Source organism: Apteryx mantelli, chromosome 16 (assembly GCF_036417845.1).
Source record: "Apteryx mantelli isolate bAptMan1 chromosome 16, bAptMan1.hap1, whole genome shotgun sequence".
Lineage (NCBI taxonomy): Eukaryota > Metazoa > Chordata > Aves > Apterygiformes > Apterygidae > Apteryx > Apteryx mantelli.
Genome location: NC_089993.1, coordinates 194,150 through 212,006, shown reverse-complemented (window position 1 = coordinate 212,006; position 17,857 = coordinate 194,150).

Below are 17,857 nucleotides of genomic sequence, written 5' to 3'. Positions count from 1 at the left end.
GCACCGAGGCAGCGAAGGCACGCAGCCATTTGATCGTGGTCGACGGGCTCGGGCGCCTTGCTAGGCGTCGAGGCGGCGAAGGCACGCAGCGCTTTGCCAGGCGCCCAAGGACGCAGCGCTGTGCGAGGCGGCGAGGGCACGCAGTGCTTTGCTAGGCGGCGAGCGGACGTGCAGCTTTGCTAGGCAGCCAAGGCTGAGGACGCTTTGCTAGGCGGCGAAGGCACGAAGCGATTTGGGAGGCGGCGAAGGCACACGGCGCTTTTCTAGGTGGCGAGGCGGCGAAGGCACGCGCTGCTTTGCTAGGCGCCGAAGGCACGCAGCGCTTCCTTCGTTTGCGAGGCAGCGAAGAGGTGGAGCGGTTTGCTTGTCGGCCAGGCAGCGAACAGGCGCCGTGCTTTGCTTTCTGCCACTCAGCGAATACACGTAGCGCTCTGCTTTTTGGCGAGGCACTGAACAGATGCACCGTTTAGTTTGCGAGGCGGCGAAGAGACGCGGCGCTTTGCATGCTGGCGAGGCGGCGAGCAGATCGAGTGCTTTGCTTGTTGGCGAGGCAGCGAAGAGATGCAGCGGTTTGCTTGTTGGCGAGGCAGCGAAGAGATGCAGCAGTCTCCTTGTTTGTGAGACAGCCAACATGCCCAGTGCTTGCTCCTTGTGTGAGGCAGCGAAGAGATGCAGCGGTTTTCTAGTTGGCGAGGCAGCGAAGAGACGCAGCAGGCTGCTTGTTGGTGAGACAGCCAACATGCACAGTGGTTAGCTATTGTGCGAGGCAGCGAATGACCGCCGAGCAAATCGCTTTGTGCGTTCGCCGCCTCGCTGCCTAGCAAAGCGTCGTCTCCCTTGGGCGCCTAGCAAAGCTGCGCGTGCCGTCGCCGTCAAGCAAAGCGCCGTGTTCCTTGGGCGCCTAGCAAAGAAGTGCCTGCGTTGGGCGCCTCGCCGCATCGCAGCCTAGCAAAGCGCTGCGTGCCTTCGGCGGCTGGCAAAGCAGTGCGTGCCTTCGCCGCCTCACACAGCGCGGCGTGCCTTCGGCGCCTCGCCGCCTAAGAAAGCGCTGCGTGCCTTCTCGCCCTCGCCGCCTAGCAAAGCGCCGTGTCCCTTTGCCGCCTCGTCGCCTAGCAAAGCTCCGCGTCCCGTCGCCGCCTAGCAAAGCGCCGTGTTCCTTCGCTGCCTCGCCGCCTAAGAAAGCGCTGCGTCCCTTTTCGCCCTCGCCGCCCAACAAAGCGCCGTGTCCCTTCACCGCCTCCCCAATCGCTTCGTGCCTTCGGCGCCTAGCAAAGCGCTGCTTGCCTTCGCCGCCTCACACACCGCTGCGTCCCTTCGCCGCCTCGCCGCTTAGCAAACGCCGTAGTAGCGCCGAAGGGACACGGCGCTTTTGTAGGCGCCCAAGGCACGTGGCGCCTTGCTAAGCACCGAGGCAGCGAAGGCACGCAGCCATTTGATCGTGGTCGACGGGCTCGGGCGCCTTGCTAGGCGGCGAGGCGGCGAAGGCACGCAGCGCTTTGCCAGGCGCCCAAGGACGCAGCGCTCTAGGAGGCGGCGAGGGCACGCAGTGCTTTGCTAGGCGGCGAGCGGACGTGCAGCTTTGCTAGGCAGCCAAGGCTGAGGACGCTTTGCTAGGAGGCTAGGCGGCGAAGGCACGAAGCGATTTGGGAGGCGGCGAAGGCACGCAGCGCTTTGCTAGGCGGCGAGGCGGCAAAGGCACGCGCTGCTTTGCTAGGCGCCGAAGGCACGCAGCGCTTCCTTCGTTTGCGAGGCAGCGAAGAGATGCAGCAGTCTCCTTGTTTGTGAGACAGCCAACATGCCCAGTGCTTGCTCCTTGTGCGAGGCAGCGAAGAGATGCAGCACTTTGCTTGTGCACCAGGTGGCGCAGTGGCATCGCGGATGGCTTTTTCTCCTGGAGGCGAAGCGAGGCAGCACTTTGCTAGTTGGCGAGGCAGCGAAGAGACGCAGCAGGCTGCTTGTTTGTGAGACAGCCAACATGCACAGTGGTTAGCTATTGTGCGAGGCAGCGAATGACCGCCGAGCAAATCGCTTTGTGCGTTCGCCGCCTCGCTGCCTAGCAAAGCGTCGTCTCCCTTGGGCGCCTAGCAAAGCTGCGCGTGCCGTCGCCCAAAAGCAAAGCGCCGTGTTCCTTTGGCGCCTAGCAAAGAAGTGCCTGCCTTCGGCGCCTCGCCGCATCGCAGCCTAGCAAAGCGCTGCGTGCCTTCGGCGGCTGGCAAAGCAGCGCGTGCCTTCGCTGCCTCACACAGCGCGGCGTGCCTTCGGCGCCTCGCCGCCTAAGAAAGCGCTGCGTGCCTTCTCCCCCTCGCCGCCTAGCAAAGCTCCGCGTCCCGTCGCCGCCTAGCAAAGCGGCGTGTTCCTTCGGCGCCTAGCAAAGCGCCGTGTTCCTTCGCTGCCTCGCCGCCTAAGAAAGCGCTGCGTGCCTTTTCGCCCTCGCCGCCCAACAAAGCGCCGTGTCCCTTCACCGCCTCCCCAATCGCTTCGTGCCTTCGGCGCCTAGCAAAGCGCTGCTTGCCTTCGCCGCCTCACACACCGCTGCGTCCCTTCGCCGCCTCGCCGCTTAGCAAACGCCGTAGTAGCGCCGAAGGGACACGGCGCTTTTGTAGGCGCCGAAGGCACGTGGCGCCTTGCTAAGCACCGAGGCAGCGAAGGCACGCAGCCATTTGATCGTGGTCGACGGGCTCGGGCGCCTTGCTAGGCGGCGAGGCGGCGAAGGCACGCAGCGCTTTGCCAGGCGCCGAAGGCACTCAGCGCTTTGCCAGGCGCCCAAGGACGCAGCGCTCTAGGAGGCGGCGAGGGCACGCAGTGCTTTGCTAGGCGGCGAGCGGACGTGCAGCTTTGCTAGGCAGCCAAGGCTGAGGACGCTTTGCTAGGCGGCGAAGGCACGAAGCGATTTGGGAGGCGGCGAAGGCACACGGCGCTTTTCTATGTGGCGAGGCGGCGAAGGCACGCGCTGCTTTGCTAGGCGCCGAAGGCACGCAGCGCTTCCTTCGTTTGCGAGGCAGCGAAGAGGTGGAGCGGTTTGCTTGTCGGCCAGGCAGCGAACAGGCGCCGTGCTTTGCTTTCTGCCACTCAGCGAATACACGTAGCGCTCTGCTTTTTGGCGAGGCACTGAACAGATGCACCGTTTAGTTTGCGAGGCGGCGAAGAGACGCGGCGCTTTGCATGCTGGCGAGGCGGCGAGCAGATCGAGTGCTTTGCTTGTTGGCGAGGCAGCGAAGAGATGCAGCGGTTTGCTTGTTGGCGAGGCAGCGAAGAGATGCAGCAGTCTCCTTGTTTGTGAGACAGCCAACATGCCCAGTGCTTGCTCCTTGTGCGAGGCAGCGAAGAGATGCAGCACTTTGCTTGTGCACCAGGTGGCGCAGTGGCATCGCGGATGGCTTTTTCTCCTGGAGGCGAAGCGAGGCAGCACTTTGCTAGTTGGCGAGGCAGCGAAGAGACGCAGCAGGCTGCTTGTTGGTGAGACAGCCAACATGCACAGTGGTTAGCTATTGTGCGAGGCAGCGAATGACCGCCGAGCAAATCGCTTTGTGCGTTCGCCGCCTCGCTGCCTAGCAAAGCGTCGTCTCCCTTGGGCGCCTAGCAAAGCTGCGCGTGCCGTCGCCCAAAAGCAAAGCGCCGTGTTCCTTGGGCGCCTAGCAAAGAAGTGCCTGCGTTGGGCGCCTCGCCGCATCGCAGCCTAGCAAAGCGCTGCGTGCCTTCGGCGGCTGGCAAAGCAGTGCGTGCCTTCGCCGCCTCACACAGCGCGGCGTGCCTTCGGCGCCTGGCAAAGCAGCGCGTGCCTTCGCCGCCTAAGAAAGCGCTGCGTGCCTTCTCGCCCTCGCCGCCTAGCAAAGCTCCGCGTCCCTTCGCCGCCTCGCCGCCTAGCAAAGCGCCGTGTTCCTTTGGCGCCTAGCAAAGAAGTGCCTGCCTTCGGCGCCTCGCCGCATCGCAGCCTAGCAAAGCGCTGCGTGCCTTCGGCGGCTGGCAAAGCAGTGCGTGCCTTCGCTGCCTCACACAGCGCGGCGTGCCTTCGGCGCCTCGCCGCCTAAGAAAGCGCTGCGTGCCTTCTCGCCCTCGCCGCCTAGCAAAGCGCCGTGTCCCTTTGCCGCCTCGCCGCCTAGCAAAGCTCCGCGTCCCGTCGCCGCCTAGCAAAGCGGCGTGTTCCTTCGGCGCCTAGCAAAGCGCCGTGTTCCTTCGCTGCCTCGCCGCCTAAGAAAGCGCTGCGTCCCTTTCGCCCTCGCCGCCCAACAAAGCGCCGTGTCCCTTCACCGCCTCCCCAATCGCTTCGTGCCTTCGCCGCCTCGCCGCCCAGCAAAGCGCTGCTTGCCTTCGCCGCCTCACACACCGCTGCGTCCCTTCGCCGCCTCGCCGCTTAGCAAACGCCGTAGTAGCGCCGAAGGGACACGGCGCTTTTGTAGGCGCCGAAGGCACGTGGCGCCTTGCTAAGCACCGAGGCAGCGAAGGCACGCAGCCATTTGATCGTGGTCGACGGGCTCGGGCGCCTTGCTAGGCGGCGAGGCGGCGAAGGCACGCAGCGCTTTGCCAGGCGCCCAAGGACGCAGCGCTGTGCGAGGCGGCGAGGGCACGCAGTGCTTTGCTAGGCGGCGAGCGGACGTGCAGCTTTGCTAGGCAGCCAAGGCTGAGGACGCTTTGCTAGGAGGCTAGGCGGCGAAGGCACGAAGCGATTTGGGAGGCGGCGAAGGCACGCAGCGCTTTGCTAGGCAGCGAAGCGGCAAAGGCACGCGCTGCTTTGCTAGGCGCCGAAGGCACGCAGCGCTTCCTTCGTTTGCGAGGCAGCGAAGAGATGCAGCAGTCTCCTTGTTTGTGAGACAGCCAACATGCCCAGTGCTTGCTCCTTGTGCGAGGCAGCGAAGAGATGCAGCACTTTGCTTGTGCACCAGGTGGCGCAGTGGCATCGCGGATGGCTTTTTCTCCTGGAGGCGAAGCGAGGCAGCACTTTGCTAGTTGGCGAGGCAGCGAAGAGACGCAGCAGGCTGCTTGTTGGTGAGACAGCCAACATGCACAGTGGTTAGCTATTGTGCGAGGCAGCGAATGACCGCCGAGCAAATCGCTTTGTGCGTTCGCCGCCTCGCTGCCTAGCAAAGCGTCGTCTCCCTTGGGCGCCTAGCAAAGCTGCGCGTGCCGTCGCCCAAAAGCAAAGCGCCGTGTTCCTTGGGCGCCTAGCAAAGAAGTGCCTGCCTTCGGCGCCTCGCCGCATCGCAGCCTAGCAAAGCGCTGCGTGCCTTCGGCGGCTGGCAAAGCAGTGCGTGCCTTCGCTGCCTCACACAGCGCGGCGTGCCTTCGGCGCCTCGCCGCCTAAGAAAGCGCTGCGTGCCTTCTCCCCCTCGCCGCCTAGCAAAGCTCCGCGTCCCGTCGCCGCCTAGCAAAGCGGCGTGTTCCTTCGGCGCCTAGCAAAGCGCCGTGTTCCTTCGCTGCCTCGCCGCCTAAGAAAGCGCTGCGTCCCTTTTCGCCCTCGCCGCCCAACAAAGCGCCGTGTCCCTTCACCGCCTCCCCAATCGCTTCGTGCCTTCGGCGCCTAGCAAAGCGCTGCTTGCCTTCGCCGCCTCACACACCGCTGCGTCCCTTCGCCGCCTCGCCGCTTAGCAAACGCCGTAGTAGCGCCGAAGGCACACGGCGCTTTTGTAGGCGCCGAAGGCACGTGGCGCCTTGCTAAGCACCGAGGCAGCGAAGGCACGCAGCCATTTGATCGTGGTCGACGGGCTCGGGCGCCTTGCTAGGCGGCGAGGCGGCGAAGGCACGCAGCGCTTTGCCAGGCGCCCAAGGACGCAGCGCTGTGCGAGGCGGCGAGGGCACGCAGTGCTTTGCTAGGCGGCGAGCGGACGTGCAGCTTTGCTAGGCAGCCAAGGCTGAGGACGCTTTGCTAGGAGGCTAGGCGGCGAAGGCACGAAGCGATTTGGGAGGCGGCGAAGGCACACGGCGCTTTTCTAGGTGGCGAGGCGGCGAAGGCACGCGCTGCTTTGCTAGGCGCCGAAGGCACGCAGCGCTTCCTTCGTTTGCGAGGCAGCGAAGAGGTGGAGCGCTTTGCTTGTCGGCCAGGCAACGAACAGGCGCCGTGCTTTGCTTTCTGCCACTCAGCGAATACACGTAGCGCTCTGCTTTTTGGCGAGGCACTGAACAGATGCACCGTTTAGTTTGCGAGGCGGCGAAGAGACGCGGCGCTTTGCATGCTGGCGAGGCGGCGAGCAGATCGAGTGCTTTGCTTGTTGGCGAGGCAGCGAAGAGATGCAGCGGTTTGCTTGTTGGCGAGGCAGCGAAGAGATGCAGCAGTCTCCTTGTTTGTGAGACAGCCAACATGCCCAGTGCTTGCTCCTTGTGTGAGGCAGCGAAGAGATGCAGCACTTTGCTTGTGCACCAGGTGGCGCAGTGGCATCGCGGATGGCTTTTTCTCCTGGAGGCGAAGCGAGGCAGCACTTTGCTAGTTGGCGAGGCAGCGAAGAGACGCAGCAGGCTGCTTGTTGGTGAGACAGCCAACATGCACAGTGGTTAGCTATTGTGCGAGGCAGCGAATGACCGCCGAGCAAATCGCTTTGTGCGTTCGCCGCCTCGCTGCCTAGCAAAGCGTCGTCTCCCTTGGGCGCCTAGCAAAGCTGCGCGTGCCGTCGCCCAAAAGCAAAGCGCCGTGTTCCTTGGGCGCCTAGCAAAGAAGTGCCTGCGTTGGGCGCCTCGCCGCATCGCAGCCTAGCAAAGCGCTGCGTGCCTTCGGCGGCTGGCAAAGCAGTGCGTGCCTTCGCCGCCTCACACAGCGCGGCGTGCCTTCGGCGCCTGGCAAAGCAGCGCGTGCCTTCGCCGCCTAAGAAAGCGCTGCGTGCCTTCTCGCCCTCGCCGCCTAGCAAAGCTCCGCGTCCCTTCGCCGCCTCGCCGCCTAGCAAAGCGCCGTGTTCCTTTGGCGCCTAGCAAAGAAGTGCCTGCCTTCGGCGCCTCGCCGCATCGCAGCCTAGCAAAGCGCTGCGTGCCTTCGGCGCCTGGCAAAGCAGTGCGTGCCTTCGCTGCCTCACACAGCGCGGCGTGCCTTCGGCGCCTCGCTGCCTAAGAAAGCGCTGCGTGCCTTCTCGCCCTCGCCGCCTAGCAAAGCGCCGTGTCCCTTTGCCGCCTCGCCGCCTAGCAAAGCTCCGCGTCCCGTCGCCGCCTAGCAAAGCGGCGTGTTCCTTCGGCGCCTAGCAAAGCGCCGTGTTCCTTCGCTGCCTCGCCGCCTAAGAAAGCGCTGCGTCCCTTTTCGCCCTCGCCGCCCAACAAAGCGCCGTGTCCCTTCACCGCCTCCCCAATCGCTTCGTGCCTTCGGCGCCTAGCAAAGCGCTGCTTGCCTTCGCCGCCTCACACACCGCTGCGTCCCTTCGCCGCCTCGCCGCTTAGCAAACGCCGTAGTAGCGCCGAAGGGACACGGCGCTTTTGTAGGCGCCCAAGGCACGTGGCGCCTTGCTAAGCACCGAGGCAGCGAAGGCACGCAGCCATTTGATCGTGGTCGACGGGCTCGGGCGCCTTGCTAGGCGGCGAGGCGGCGAAGGCACGCAGCGCTTTGCCAGGCGCCCAAGGACGCAGCGCTGTGCGAGGCGGCGAGGGCACGCAGTGCTTTGCTAGGCGGCGAGCGGACGTGCAGCTTTGCTAGGCAGCCAAGGCTGAGGACGCTTTGCTAGGAGGCTAGGCGGCGAAGGCACGAAGCGATTTGGGAGGCGGCGAAGGCACGCAGCGCTTTGCTAGGCGGCGAGGCGGCAAAGGCACGCGCTGCTTTGCTAGGCGCCGAAGGCACGCAGCGCTTCCTTCGTTTGCGAGGCAGCGAAGAGATGCAGCAGTCTCCTTGTTTGTGAGACAGCCAACATGCCCAGTGCTTGCTCCTTGTGCGAGGCAGCGAAGAGATGCAGCACTTTGCTTGTGCACCAGGTGGCGCAGTGGCATCGCGGATGGCTTTTTCTCCTGGAGGCGAAGCGAGGCAGCACTTTGCTAGTTGGCGAGGCAGCGAAGAGACGCAGCAGGCTGCTTGTTGGTGAGACAGCCAACATGCACAGTGGTTAGCTATTGTGCGAGGCAGCGAATGACCGCCGAGCAAATCGCTTTGTGCGTTCGCCGCCTCGCTGCCTAGCAAAGCGTCGTCTCCCTTGGGCGCCTAGCAAAGCTGCGCGTGCCGTCGCCCAAAAGCAAAGCGCCGTGTTCCTTGGGCGCCTAGCAAAGAAGTGCCTGCCTTCGGCGCCTCGCCGCATCGCAGCCTAGCAAAGCGCTGCGTGCCTTCGGCGGCTGGCAAAGCAGTGCGTGCCTTCGCCGCCTCACACAGCGCGGCGTGCCTTCGGCGCCTGGCAAAGCAGCGCGTGCCTTCGCCGCCTAAGAAAGCGCTGCGTGCCTTCTCGCCCTCGCCGCCTAGCAAAGCTCCGCGTCCCTTCGCCGCCTCGCCGCCTAGCAAAGCGCCGTGTTCCTTTGGCGCCTAGCAAAGAAGTGCCTGCCTTCGGCGCCTCGCCGCATCGCAGCCTAGCAAAGCGCTGCGTGCCTTCGGCGGCTGGCAAAGCAGTGCGTGCCTTCGCTGCCTCACACAGCGCGGCGTGCCTTCGGCGCCTCGCCGCCTAAGAAAGCGCTGCGTGCCTTCTCGCCCTCGCCGCCTAGCAAAGCGCCGTGTCCCTTTGCCGCCTCGTCGCCTAGCAAAGCTCCGCGTCCCGTCGCCGCCTAGCAAAGCGCCGTGTTCCTTCGGCGCCTAGCAAAGCGCCGTGTTCCTTCGCTGCCTCGCCGCCTAAGAAAGCGCTGCGTGCCTTTTCGCCCTCGCCGCCCAACAAAGCGCCGTGTCCCTTCACCGCCTCCCCAATCGCTTCGTGCCTTCGGCGCCTAGCAAAGCGCTGCTTGCCTTCGCCGCCTCACGCAGCGCTGCGTCCCTTCGCCGCCTCGCCGCTTAGCAAACGCCGTAGTAGCGCCGAAGGGACACGGCGCTTTTGTAGGCGCCCAAGGCACGTGGCGCCTTGCTAAGCACCGAGGCAGCGAAGGCACGCAGCCATTTGATCGTGGTCGACGGGCTCGGGCGCCTTGCTAGGCGGCGAGGCGGCGAAGGCACGCAGCGCTTTGCCAGGCGCCCAAGGACGCAGCGCTGTGCGAGGCGGCGAGGGCACGCAGTGCTTTGCTAGGCGGCGAGCGGACGTGCAGCTTTGCTAGGCAGCCAAGGCTGAGGACGCTTTGCTAGGAGGCTAGGCGGCGAAGGCACGAAGCGATTTGGGAGGCGGCGAAGGCACGCAGCGCTTTGCTAGGCGGCGAGGCGGCAAAGGCACGCGCTGCTTTGCTAGGCGCCGAAGGCACGCAGCGCTTCCTTCGTTTGCGAGGCAGCGAAGAGATGCAGCAGTCTCCTTGTTTGTGAGACAGCCAACATGCCCAGTGCTTGCTCCTTGTGCGAGGCAGCGAAGAGATGCAGCACTTTGCTTGTGCACCAGGTGGCGCAGTGGCATCGCGGATGGCTTTTTCTCCTGGAGGCGAAGCGAGGCAGCACTTTGCTAGTTGGCGAGGCAGCGAAGAGACGCAGCAGGCTGCTTGTTGGTGAGACAGCCAACATGCACAGTGGTTAGCTATTGTGCGAGGCAGCGAATGACCGCCGAGCAAATCGCTTTGTGCGTTCGCCGCCTCGCTGCCTAGCAAAGCGTCGTCTCCCTTGGGCGCCTAGCAAAGCTGCGCGTGCCGTCGCCCAAAAGCAAAGCGCCGTGTTCCTTGGGCGCCTAGCAAAGAAGTGCCTGCCTTCGGCGCCTCGCCGCATCGCAGCCTAGCAAAGCGCTGCGTGCCTTCGGCGCCTGGCAAAGCAGTGCGTGCCTTCGCTGCCTCACACAGCGCGGCATGCCTTCGGCGCCTCGCCGCCTAAGAAAGCGCTGCGTGCCTTCTCGCCCTCGCCGCCTAGCAAAGCTCCGCGTCCCGTCGCCGCCTAGCAAAGCGGCGTGTTCCTTCGGCGCCTAGCAAAGCGCCGTGTTCCTTCGCTGCCTCGCCGCCTAAGAAAGCGCTGCGTGCCTTTTCGCCCTCGCCGCCCAACAAAGCGCCGTGTCCCTTCACCGCCTCCCCAATCGCTTCGTGCCTTCGGCGCCTAGCAAAGCGCTGCTTGCCTTCGCCGCCTCACGCAGCGCTGCGTCCCTTCGCCGCCTCGCCGCTTAGCAAACGCCGTAGTAGCGCCGAAGGGACACGGCGCTTTTGTAGGCGCCGAAGGCACGTGGCGCCTTGCTAAGCACCGAGGCAGCGAAGGCACGCAGCCATTTGATCGTGGTCGACGGGCTCGGGCGCCTTGCTAGGCGGCGAGGCGGCGAAGGCACGCAGCGCTTTGCCAGGCGCCCAAGGACGCAGCGCTGTGCGAGGCGGCGAGGGCACACAGTGCTTTGCTAGGCGGCGAGCGGACGTGCAGCTTTGCTAGGCAGCCAAGGCTGAGGACGCTTTGCTAGGAGGCTAGGCGGCGAAGGCACGAAGCGATTTGGGAGGCGGCGAAGGCACGCAGCGCTTTGCTAGGCGGCGAGGCGGCAAAGGCACGCGCTGCTTTGCTAGGCGCCGAAGGCACTCAGCGCTTTGCCAGGCGCCCAAGGACGCAGCTCTCTAGGAGGCGGCGAGGGCACGCAGTGCTTTGCTAGGCGGCGAGCGGACGTGCAGCTTTGCTAGGCAGCCAAGGCTGAGGACGCTTTGCTAGGCGGCGAAGGCACGAAGCGATTTGGGAGGCGGCGAAGGCACACGGCGCTTTTCTAGGTGGCGAGGCGGCGAAGGCACGCGCTGCTTTGCTAGGCGCCGAAGGCACGCAGCGCTTCCTTCGTTTGCGAGGCAGCGAAGAGGTGGAGCGGTTTGATTGTCGGCCAGGCAGCGAACAGGCGCCGTGCTTTGCTTTCTGCCACTCAGCGAATACACGCAGCGCTCTGCTTTTTGGCGAGGCACTGAACAGATGCACCGTTTAGTTTGCGAGGCGGCGAAGAGACGCGGCGCTTTGCATGCTGGCGAGGCGGCGAGCAGATCGAGTGCTTTGCTTGTTGGCGAGGCAGCGAAGAGATGCAGCGGTTTGCTTGTTGGCGAGGCAGCGAAGAGATGCAGCAGTCTCCTTGTTTGTGAGACAGCCAACATGCCCAGTGCTTGCTCCTTGTGTGAGGCAGCGAAGAGATGCAGCGGTTTTCTAGTTGGCGAGGCAGCGAAGAGACGCAGCAGGCTGCTTGTTGGTGAGACAGCCAACATGCACAGTGGTTAGCTATTGTGCGAGGCAGCGAATGACCGCCGAGCAAATCGCTTTGTGCGTTCGCCGCCTCGCTGCCTAGCAAAGCGTCGTCTCCCTTGGGCGCCTAGCAAAGCTGCGCGTGCCGTCGCCGTCAAGCAAAGCGCCGTGTTCCTTGGGCGCCTAGCAAAGAAGTGCCTGCCTTCGGCGCCTCGCCGCATCGCAGCCTAGCAAAGCGCTGCGTGCCTTCGGCGGCTGGCAAAGCAGTGCGTGCCTTCGCCGCCTCACACAGCGCGGCGTGCCTTCGGCGCCTGGCAAAGCAGCGCGTGCCTTTGCCGCCTAAGAAAGCGCTGCGTGCCTTCTCGCCCTCGCCGCCTAGCAAAGCGCCGTGTCCCTTTGCCGCCTCGCCGCCTAGCAAAGCTCCGCGTCCCGTCGCCGCCTAGCAAAGCGCCGTGTTCCTTCGGCGCCTAGCAAAGCGCCGTGTTCCTTCGCTGCCTCGCCGCCTAAGAAAGCGCTGCGTCCCTTTTCGCCCTCGCCGCCCAACAAAGCGCCCTGTCCCTTCACCGCCTCCCCAATCGCTTCGTGCCTTCGGCGCCTAGCAAAGCGCTGCTTGCCTTCGCCGCCTCACGCAGCGCTGCGTCCCTTCGCCGCCTCGCCGCTTAGCAAACGCCGTAGTAGCGCCGAAGGGACACGGCGCTTTTGTAGGCGCCCAAGGCACGTGGCGCTTTGCTAAGCACCGAGGCAGCGAAGGCACGCAGCCATTTGATCGTGGTCGACGGGCTCGGGCGCCTTGCTAGGCGGCGAGGCGGCGAAGGCACGCAGCGCTTTGCCAGGCGCCCAAGGACGCAGCGCTGTGCGAGGCGGCGAGGGCACGCAGTGCTTTGCTAGGCGGCGAGCGGACGTGCAGCTTTGCTAGGCAGCCAAGGCTGAGGACGCTTTGCTAGGAGGCTAGGCGGCGAAGGCACGAAGCGATTTGGGAGGCGGCGAAGGCACGCAGCGCTTTGCTAGGCGGCGAGGCGGCAAAGGCACGCGCTGCTTTGCTAGGCGCCGAAGGCACGCAGCGCTTCCTTCGTTTGCGAGGCAGCGAAGAGATGCAGCAGTCTCCTTGTTTGTGAGACAGCCAACATGCCCAGTGCTTGCTCCTTGTGCGAGGCAGCGAAGAGATGCAGCACTTTGCTTGTGCACCAGGTGGCGCAGTGGCATCGCGGATGGCTTTTTCTCCTGGAGGCGAAGCGAGGCAGCACTTTGCTAGTTGGCGAGGCAGCGAAGAGACGCAGCAGGCTGCTTGTTGGTGAGACAGCCAACATGCACAGTGGTTAGCTATTGTGCGAGGCAGCGAATGACCGCCGAGCAAATCGCTTTGTGCGTTCGCCGCCTCGCTGCCTAGCAAAGCGTCGTCTCCCTTGGGCGCCTAGCAAAGCTGCGCGTGCCGTCGCCCAAAAGCAAAGCGCCGTGTTCCTTGGGCGCCTAGCAAAGAAGTGCCTGCGTTGGGCGCCTCGCCGCATCGCAGCCTAGCAAAGCGCTGCGTGCCTTCGGCGGCTGGCAAAGCAGTGCGTGCCTTCGCCGCCTCACACAGCGCGGCGTGCCTTCGGCGCCTGGCAAAGCAGCGCGTGCCTTCGCCGCCTAAGAAAGCGCTGCGTGCCTTCTCGCCCTCGCCGCCTAGCAAAGCTCCGCGTCCCTTCGCCGCCTCGCCGCCTAGCAAAGCGCCGTGTTCCTTTGGCGCCTAGCAAAGAAGTGCCTGCCTTCGGCGCCTCGCCGCATCGCAGCCTAGCAAAGCGCTGCGTGCCTTCGGCGGCTGGCAAAGCAGTGCGTGCCTTCGCTGCCTCACACAGCGCGGCGTGCCTTCGGCGCCTCGCCGCCTAAGAAAGCGCTGCGTGCCTTCTCGCCCTCGCCGCCTAGCAAAGCGCCGTGTCCCTTTGCCGCCTCGTCGCCTAGCAAAGCTCCGCGTCCCGTCGCCGCCTAGCAAAGCGGCGTGTTCCTTCGGCGCCTAGCAAAGCGCCGTGTTCCTTCGCTGCCTCGCCGCCTAAGAAAGCGCTGCGTCCCTTTTCGCCCTCGCCGCCCAACAAAGCGCCGTGTCCCTTCACCGCCTCCCCAATCGCTTCGTGCCTTCGGCGCCTAGCAAAGCGCTGCTTGCCTTCGCCGCCTCACACACCGCTGCGTCCCTTCGCCGCCTCGCCGCTTAGCAAACGCCGTAGTAGCGCCGAAGGGACACGGCGCTTTTGTAGGCGCCGAAGGCACGTGGCGCCTTGCTAAGCACCGAGGCAGCGAAGGCACGCAGCCATTTGATCGTGGTCGACGGGCTCGGGCGCCTTGCTAGGCGGCGAGGCGGCGAAGGCACGCAGCGCTTTGCCAGGCGCCCAAGGACGCAGCGCTGTGCGAGGCGGCGAGGGCACGCAGTGCTTTGCTAGGCGGCGAGCGGACGTGCAGCTTTGCTAGGCAGCCAAGGCTGAGGACGCTTTGCTAGGAGGCTAGGCGGCGAAGGCACGAAGCGATTTGGGAGGCGGCGAAGGCACGCAGCGCTTTGCTAGGCGGCGAGGCGGCAAAGGCACGCGCTGCTTTGCTAGGCGCCGAAGGCACGCAGCGCTTCCTTCGTTTGCGAGGCAGCGAAGAGATGCAGCAGTCTCCTTGTTTGTGAGACAGCCAACATGCCCAGTGCTTGCTCCTTGTGCGAGGCAGCGAAGAGATGCAGCACTTTGCTTGTGCACCAGGTGGCGCAGTGGCATCGCGGATGGCTTTTTCTCCTGGAGGCGAAGCGAGGCAGCACTTTGCTAGTTGGCGAGGCAGCGAAGAGACGCAGCAGGCTGCTTGTTGGTGAGACAGCCAACATGCACAGTGGTTAGCTATTGTGCGAGGCAGCGAATGACCGCCGAGCAAATCGCTTTGTGCGTTCGCCGCCTCGCTGCCTAGCAAAGCGTCGTCTCCCTTGGGCGCCTAGCAAAGCTGCGCGTGCCGTCGCCGTCAAGCAGAGCGCCGTGTTCCTTGGGCGCCTAGCAAAGAAGTGCCTGCGTTGGGCGCCTCGCCGCATCGCAGCCTAGCAAAGCGCTGCGTGCCTTCGGCGCCTGGCAAAGCAGCGCGTGCCTTCGCCGCCTAAGAAAGCGCTGCGTGCCTTCTCGCCCTCGCCGCCTAGCAAAGCTCCGCGTCCCTTCGCCGCCTCGCCGCCTAGCAAAGCGCCGTGTTCCTTTGGCGCCTAGCAAAGAAGTGCCTGCCTTCGGCGCCTCGCCGCATCGCAGCCTAGCAAAGCGCTGCGTGCCTTCGGCGGCTGGCAAAGCAGTGCGTGCCTTCGCTGCCTCACACAGCGCGGCGTGCCTTCGGCGCCTCGCCGCCTAAGAAAGCGCTGCGTGCCTTCTCGCCCTCGCCGCCTAGCAAAGCGCCGTGTCCCTTTGCCGCCTCGCCGCCTAGCAAAGCTCCGCGTCCCGTCGCCGCCTAGCAAAGCGGCGTGTTCCTTCGGCGCCTAGCAAAGCGCCGTGTTCCTTCGCTGCCTCGCCGCCTAAGAAAGCGCTGCGTGCCTTTTCGCCCTCGCCGCCCAACAAAGCGCCGTGTCCCTTCACCGCCTCCCCAATCGCTTCGTGCCTTCGGCGCCTAGCAAAGCGCTGCTTGCCTTCGCCGCCTCACGCAGCGCTGCGTCCCTTCGCCGCCTCGCCGCTTAGCAAACGCCGTAGTAGCGCCGAAGGGACACGGCGCTTTTGTAGGCGCCCAAGGCACGTGGCGCCTTGCTAAGCACCGAGGCAGCGAAGGCACGCAGCCATTTGATCGTGGTCGACGGGCTCGGGCGCCTTGCTAGGCGGCGAGGCGGCGAAGGCACGCAGCGCTTTGCCAGGCGCCCAAGGACGCAGCGCTGTGCGAGGCGGCGAGGGCACGCAGTGCTTTGCTAGGCGGCGAGCGGACGTGCAGCTTTGCTAGGCAGCCAAGGCTGAGGACGCTTTGCTAGGCGGCGAAGGCACGAAGCGATTTGGGAGGCGGCGAAGGCACACGGCGCTTTTCTAGGTGGCGAGGCGGCGAAGGCACGCGCTGCTTTGCTAGGCGCCGAAGGCACGCAGCGCTTCCTTCGTTTGCGAGGCAGCGAAGAGGTGGAGCGGTTTGCTTGTCGGCCAGGCAGCGAACAGGCGCCGTGCTTTGCTTTCTGCCACTCAGCGAATACACGTAGCGCTCTGCTTTTTGGCGAGGCACTGAACAGATGCACCGTTTAGTTTGCGAGGCGGCGAAGAGACGCGGCGCTTTGCATGCTGGCGAGGCGGCGAGCAGATCGAGTGCTTTGCTTGTTGGCGAGGCAGCGAAGAGATGCAGCGGTTTGCTTGTTGGCGAGGCAGCGAAGAGATGCAGCAGTCTCCTTGTTTGTGAGACAGCCAACATGCCCAGTGCTTGCTCCTTGTGTGAGGCAGCGAAGAGATGCAGCGGTTTTCTAGTTGGCGAGGCAGCGAAGAGACGCAGCAGGCTGCTTGTTGGTGAGACAGCCAACATGCACAGTGGTTAGCTATTGTGCGAGGCAGCGAATGACCGCCGAGCAAATCGCTTTGTGCGTTCGCCGCCTCGCTGCCTAGCAAAGCGTCGTCTCCCTTGGGCGCCTAGCAAAGCTGCGCGTGCCGTCGCCCAAAAGCAAAGCGCCGTGTTCCTTGGGCGCCTAGCAAAGAAGTGCCTGCGTTGGGCGCCTCGCCGCATCGCAGCCTAGCAAAGCGCTGCGTGCCTTCGGCGGCTGGCAAAGCAGTGCGTGCCTTCGCCGCCTCACACAGCGCGGCGTGCCTTCGGCGCCTCGCCGCCTAAGAAAGCGCTGCGTGCCTTCTCGCCCTCGCCGCCTAGCAAAGCGCCGTGTCCCTTTGCCGCCTCGTCGCCTAGCAAAGCTCCGCGTCCCGTCGCCGCCTAGCAAAGCGCCGTGTTCCTTCGCTGCCTCGCCGCCTAAGAAAGCGCTGCGTGCCTTTTCGCCCTCGCCGCCCAACAAAGCGCCGTGTCCCTTCACCGCCTCCCCAATCGCTTCGTGCCTTCGGCGCCTAGCAAAGCGCTGCTTGCCTTCGCCGCCTCACACACCGCTGCGTCCCTTCGCCGCCTCGCCGCTTAGCAAACGCCGTAGTAGCGCCGAAGGGACACGGCGCTTTTGTAGGCGCCGAAGGCACGTGGCGCCTTGCTAAGCACCGAGGCAGCGAAGGCACGCAGCCATTTGATCGTGGTCGACGGGCTCGGGCGCCTTGCTAGGCGGCGAGGCGGCGAAGGCACGCAGCGCTTTGCCAGGCGCCCAAGGACGCAGCGCTGTGCGAGGCGGCGAGGGCACGCAGTGCTTTGCTAGGCGGCGAGCGGACGTGCAGCTTTGCTAGGCAGCCAAGGCTGAGGACGCTTTGCTAGGCGGCGAAGGCACGAAGCGATTTGGGAGGCGGCGAAGGCACACGGCGCTTTTCTAGGTGGCGAGGCGGCGAAGGCACGCGCTGCTTTGCTAGGCGCCGAAGGCACGCAGCGCTTCCTTCGTTTGCGAGGCAGCGAAGAGGTGGAGCGGTTTGCTTGTCGGCCAGGCAGCGAACAGGCGCCGTGCTTTGCTTTCTGCCACTCAGCGAATACACGTAGCGCTCTGCTTTTTGGCGAGGCACTGAACAGATGCACCGTTTAGTTTGCGAGGCGGCGAAGAGACGCGGCGCTTTGCATGCTGGCGAGGCGGCGAGCAGATCGAGTGCTTTGCTTGTTGGCGAGGCAGCGAAGAGATGCAGCGGTTTGCTTGTTGGCGAGGCAGCGAAGAGATGCAGCAGTCTCCTTGTTTGTGAGACAGCCAACATGCCCAGTGCTTGCTCCTTGTGTGAGGCAGCGAAGAGATGCAGCGGTTTTCTAGTTGGCGAGGCAGCGAAGAGACGCAGCAGGCTGCTTGTTGGTGAGACAGCCAACATGCACAGTGGTTAGCTATTGTGCGAGGCAGCGAATGACCGCCGAGCAAATCGCTTTGTGCGTTCGCCGCCTCGCTGCCTAGCAAAGCGTCGTCTCCCTTGGGCGCCTAGCAAAGCTGCGCGTGCCGTCGCCCAAAAGCAAAGCGCCGTGTTCCTTGGGCGCCTAGCAAAGAAGTGCCTGCGTTGGGCGCCTCGCCGCATCGCAGCCTAGCAAAGCGCTGCGTGCCTTCGGCGGCTGGCAAAGCAGTGCGTGCCTTCGCCGCCTCACACAGCGCGGCGTGCCTTCGGCGCCTCGCCGCCTAAGAAAGCGCTGCGTGCCTTCTCGCCCTCGCCGCCTAGCAAAGCGCCGTGTCCCTTTGCCGCCTCGTCGCCTAGCAAAGCTCCGCGTCCCGTCGCCGCCTAGCAAAGCGCCGTGTTCCTTCGCTGCCTCGCCGCCTAAGAAAGCGCTGCGTGCCTTTTCGCCCTCGCCGCCCAACAAAGCGCCGTGTCCCTTCACCGCCTCCCCAATCGCTTCGTGCCTTCGGCGCCTAGCAAAGCGCTGCTTGCCTTCGCCGCCTCACACACCGCTGCGTCCCTTCGCCGCCTCGCCGCTTAGCAAACGCCGTAGTAGCGCCGAAGGGACACGGCGCTTTTGTAGGCGCCGAAGGCACGTGGCGCCTTGCTAAGCACCGAGGCAGCGAAGGCACGCAGCCATTTGATGGTGGTCGACGGGCTCGGGCGCCTTGCTAGGCGGCGAGGCGGCGAAGGCACGCAGCGCTTTGCCAGGCGCCGAAGGCACTCAGCGCTTTGCCAGGCGCCCAAGGACGCAGCGCTCTAGGAGGCGGCGAGGGCACGCAGTGCTTTGCTAGGCGGCGAGCGGACGTGCAGCTTTGCT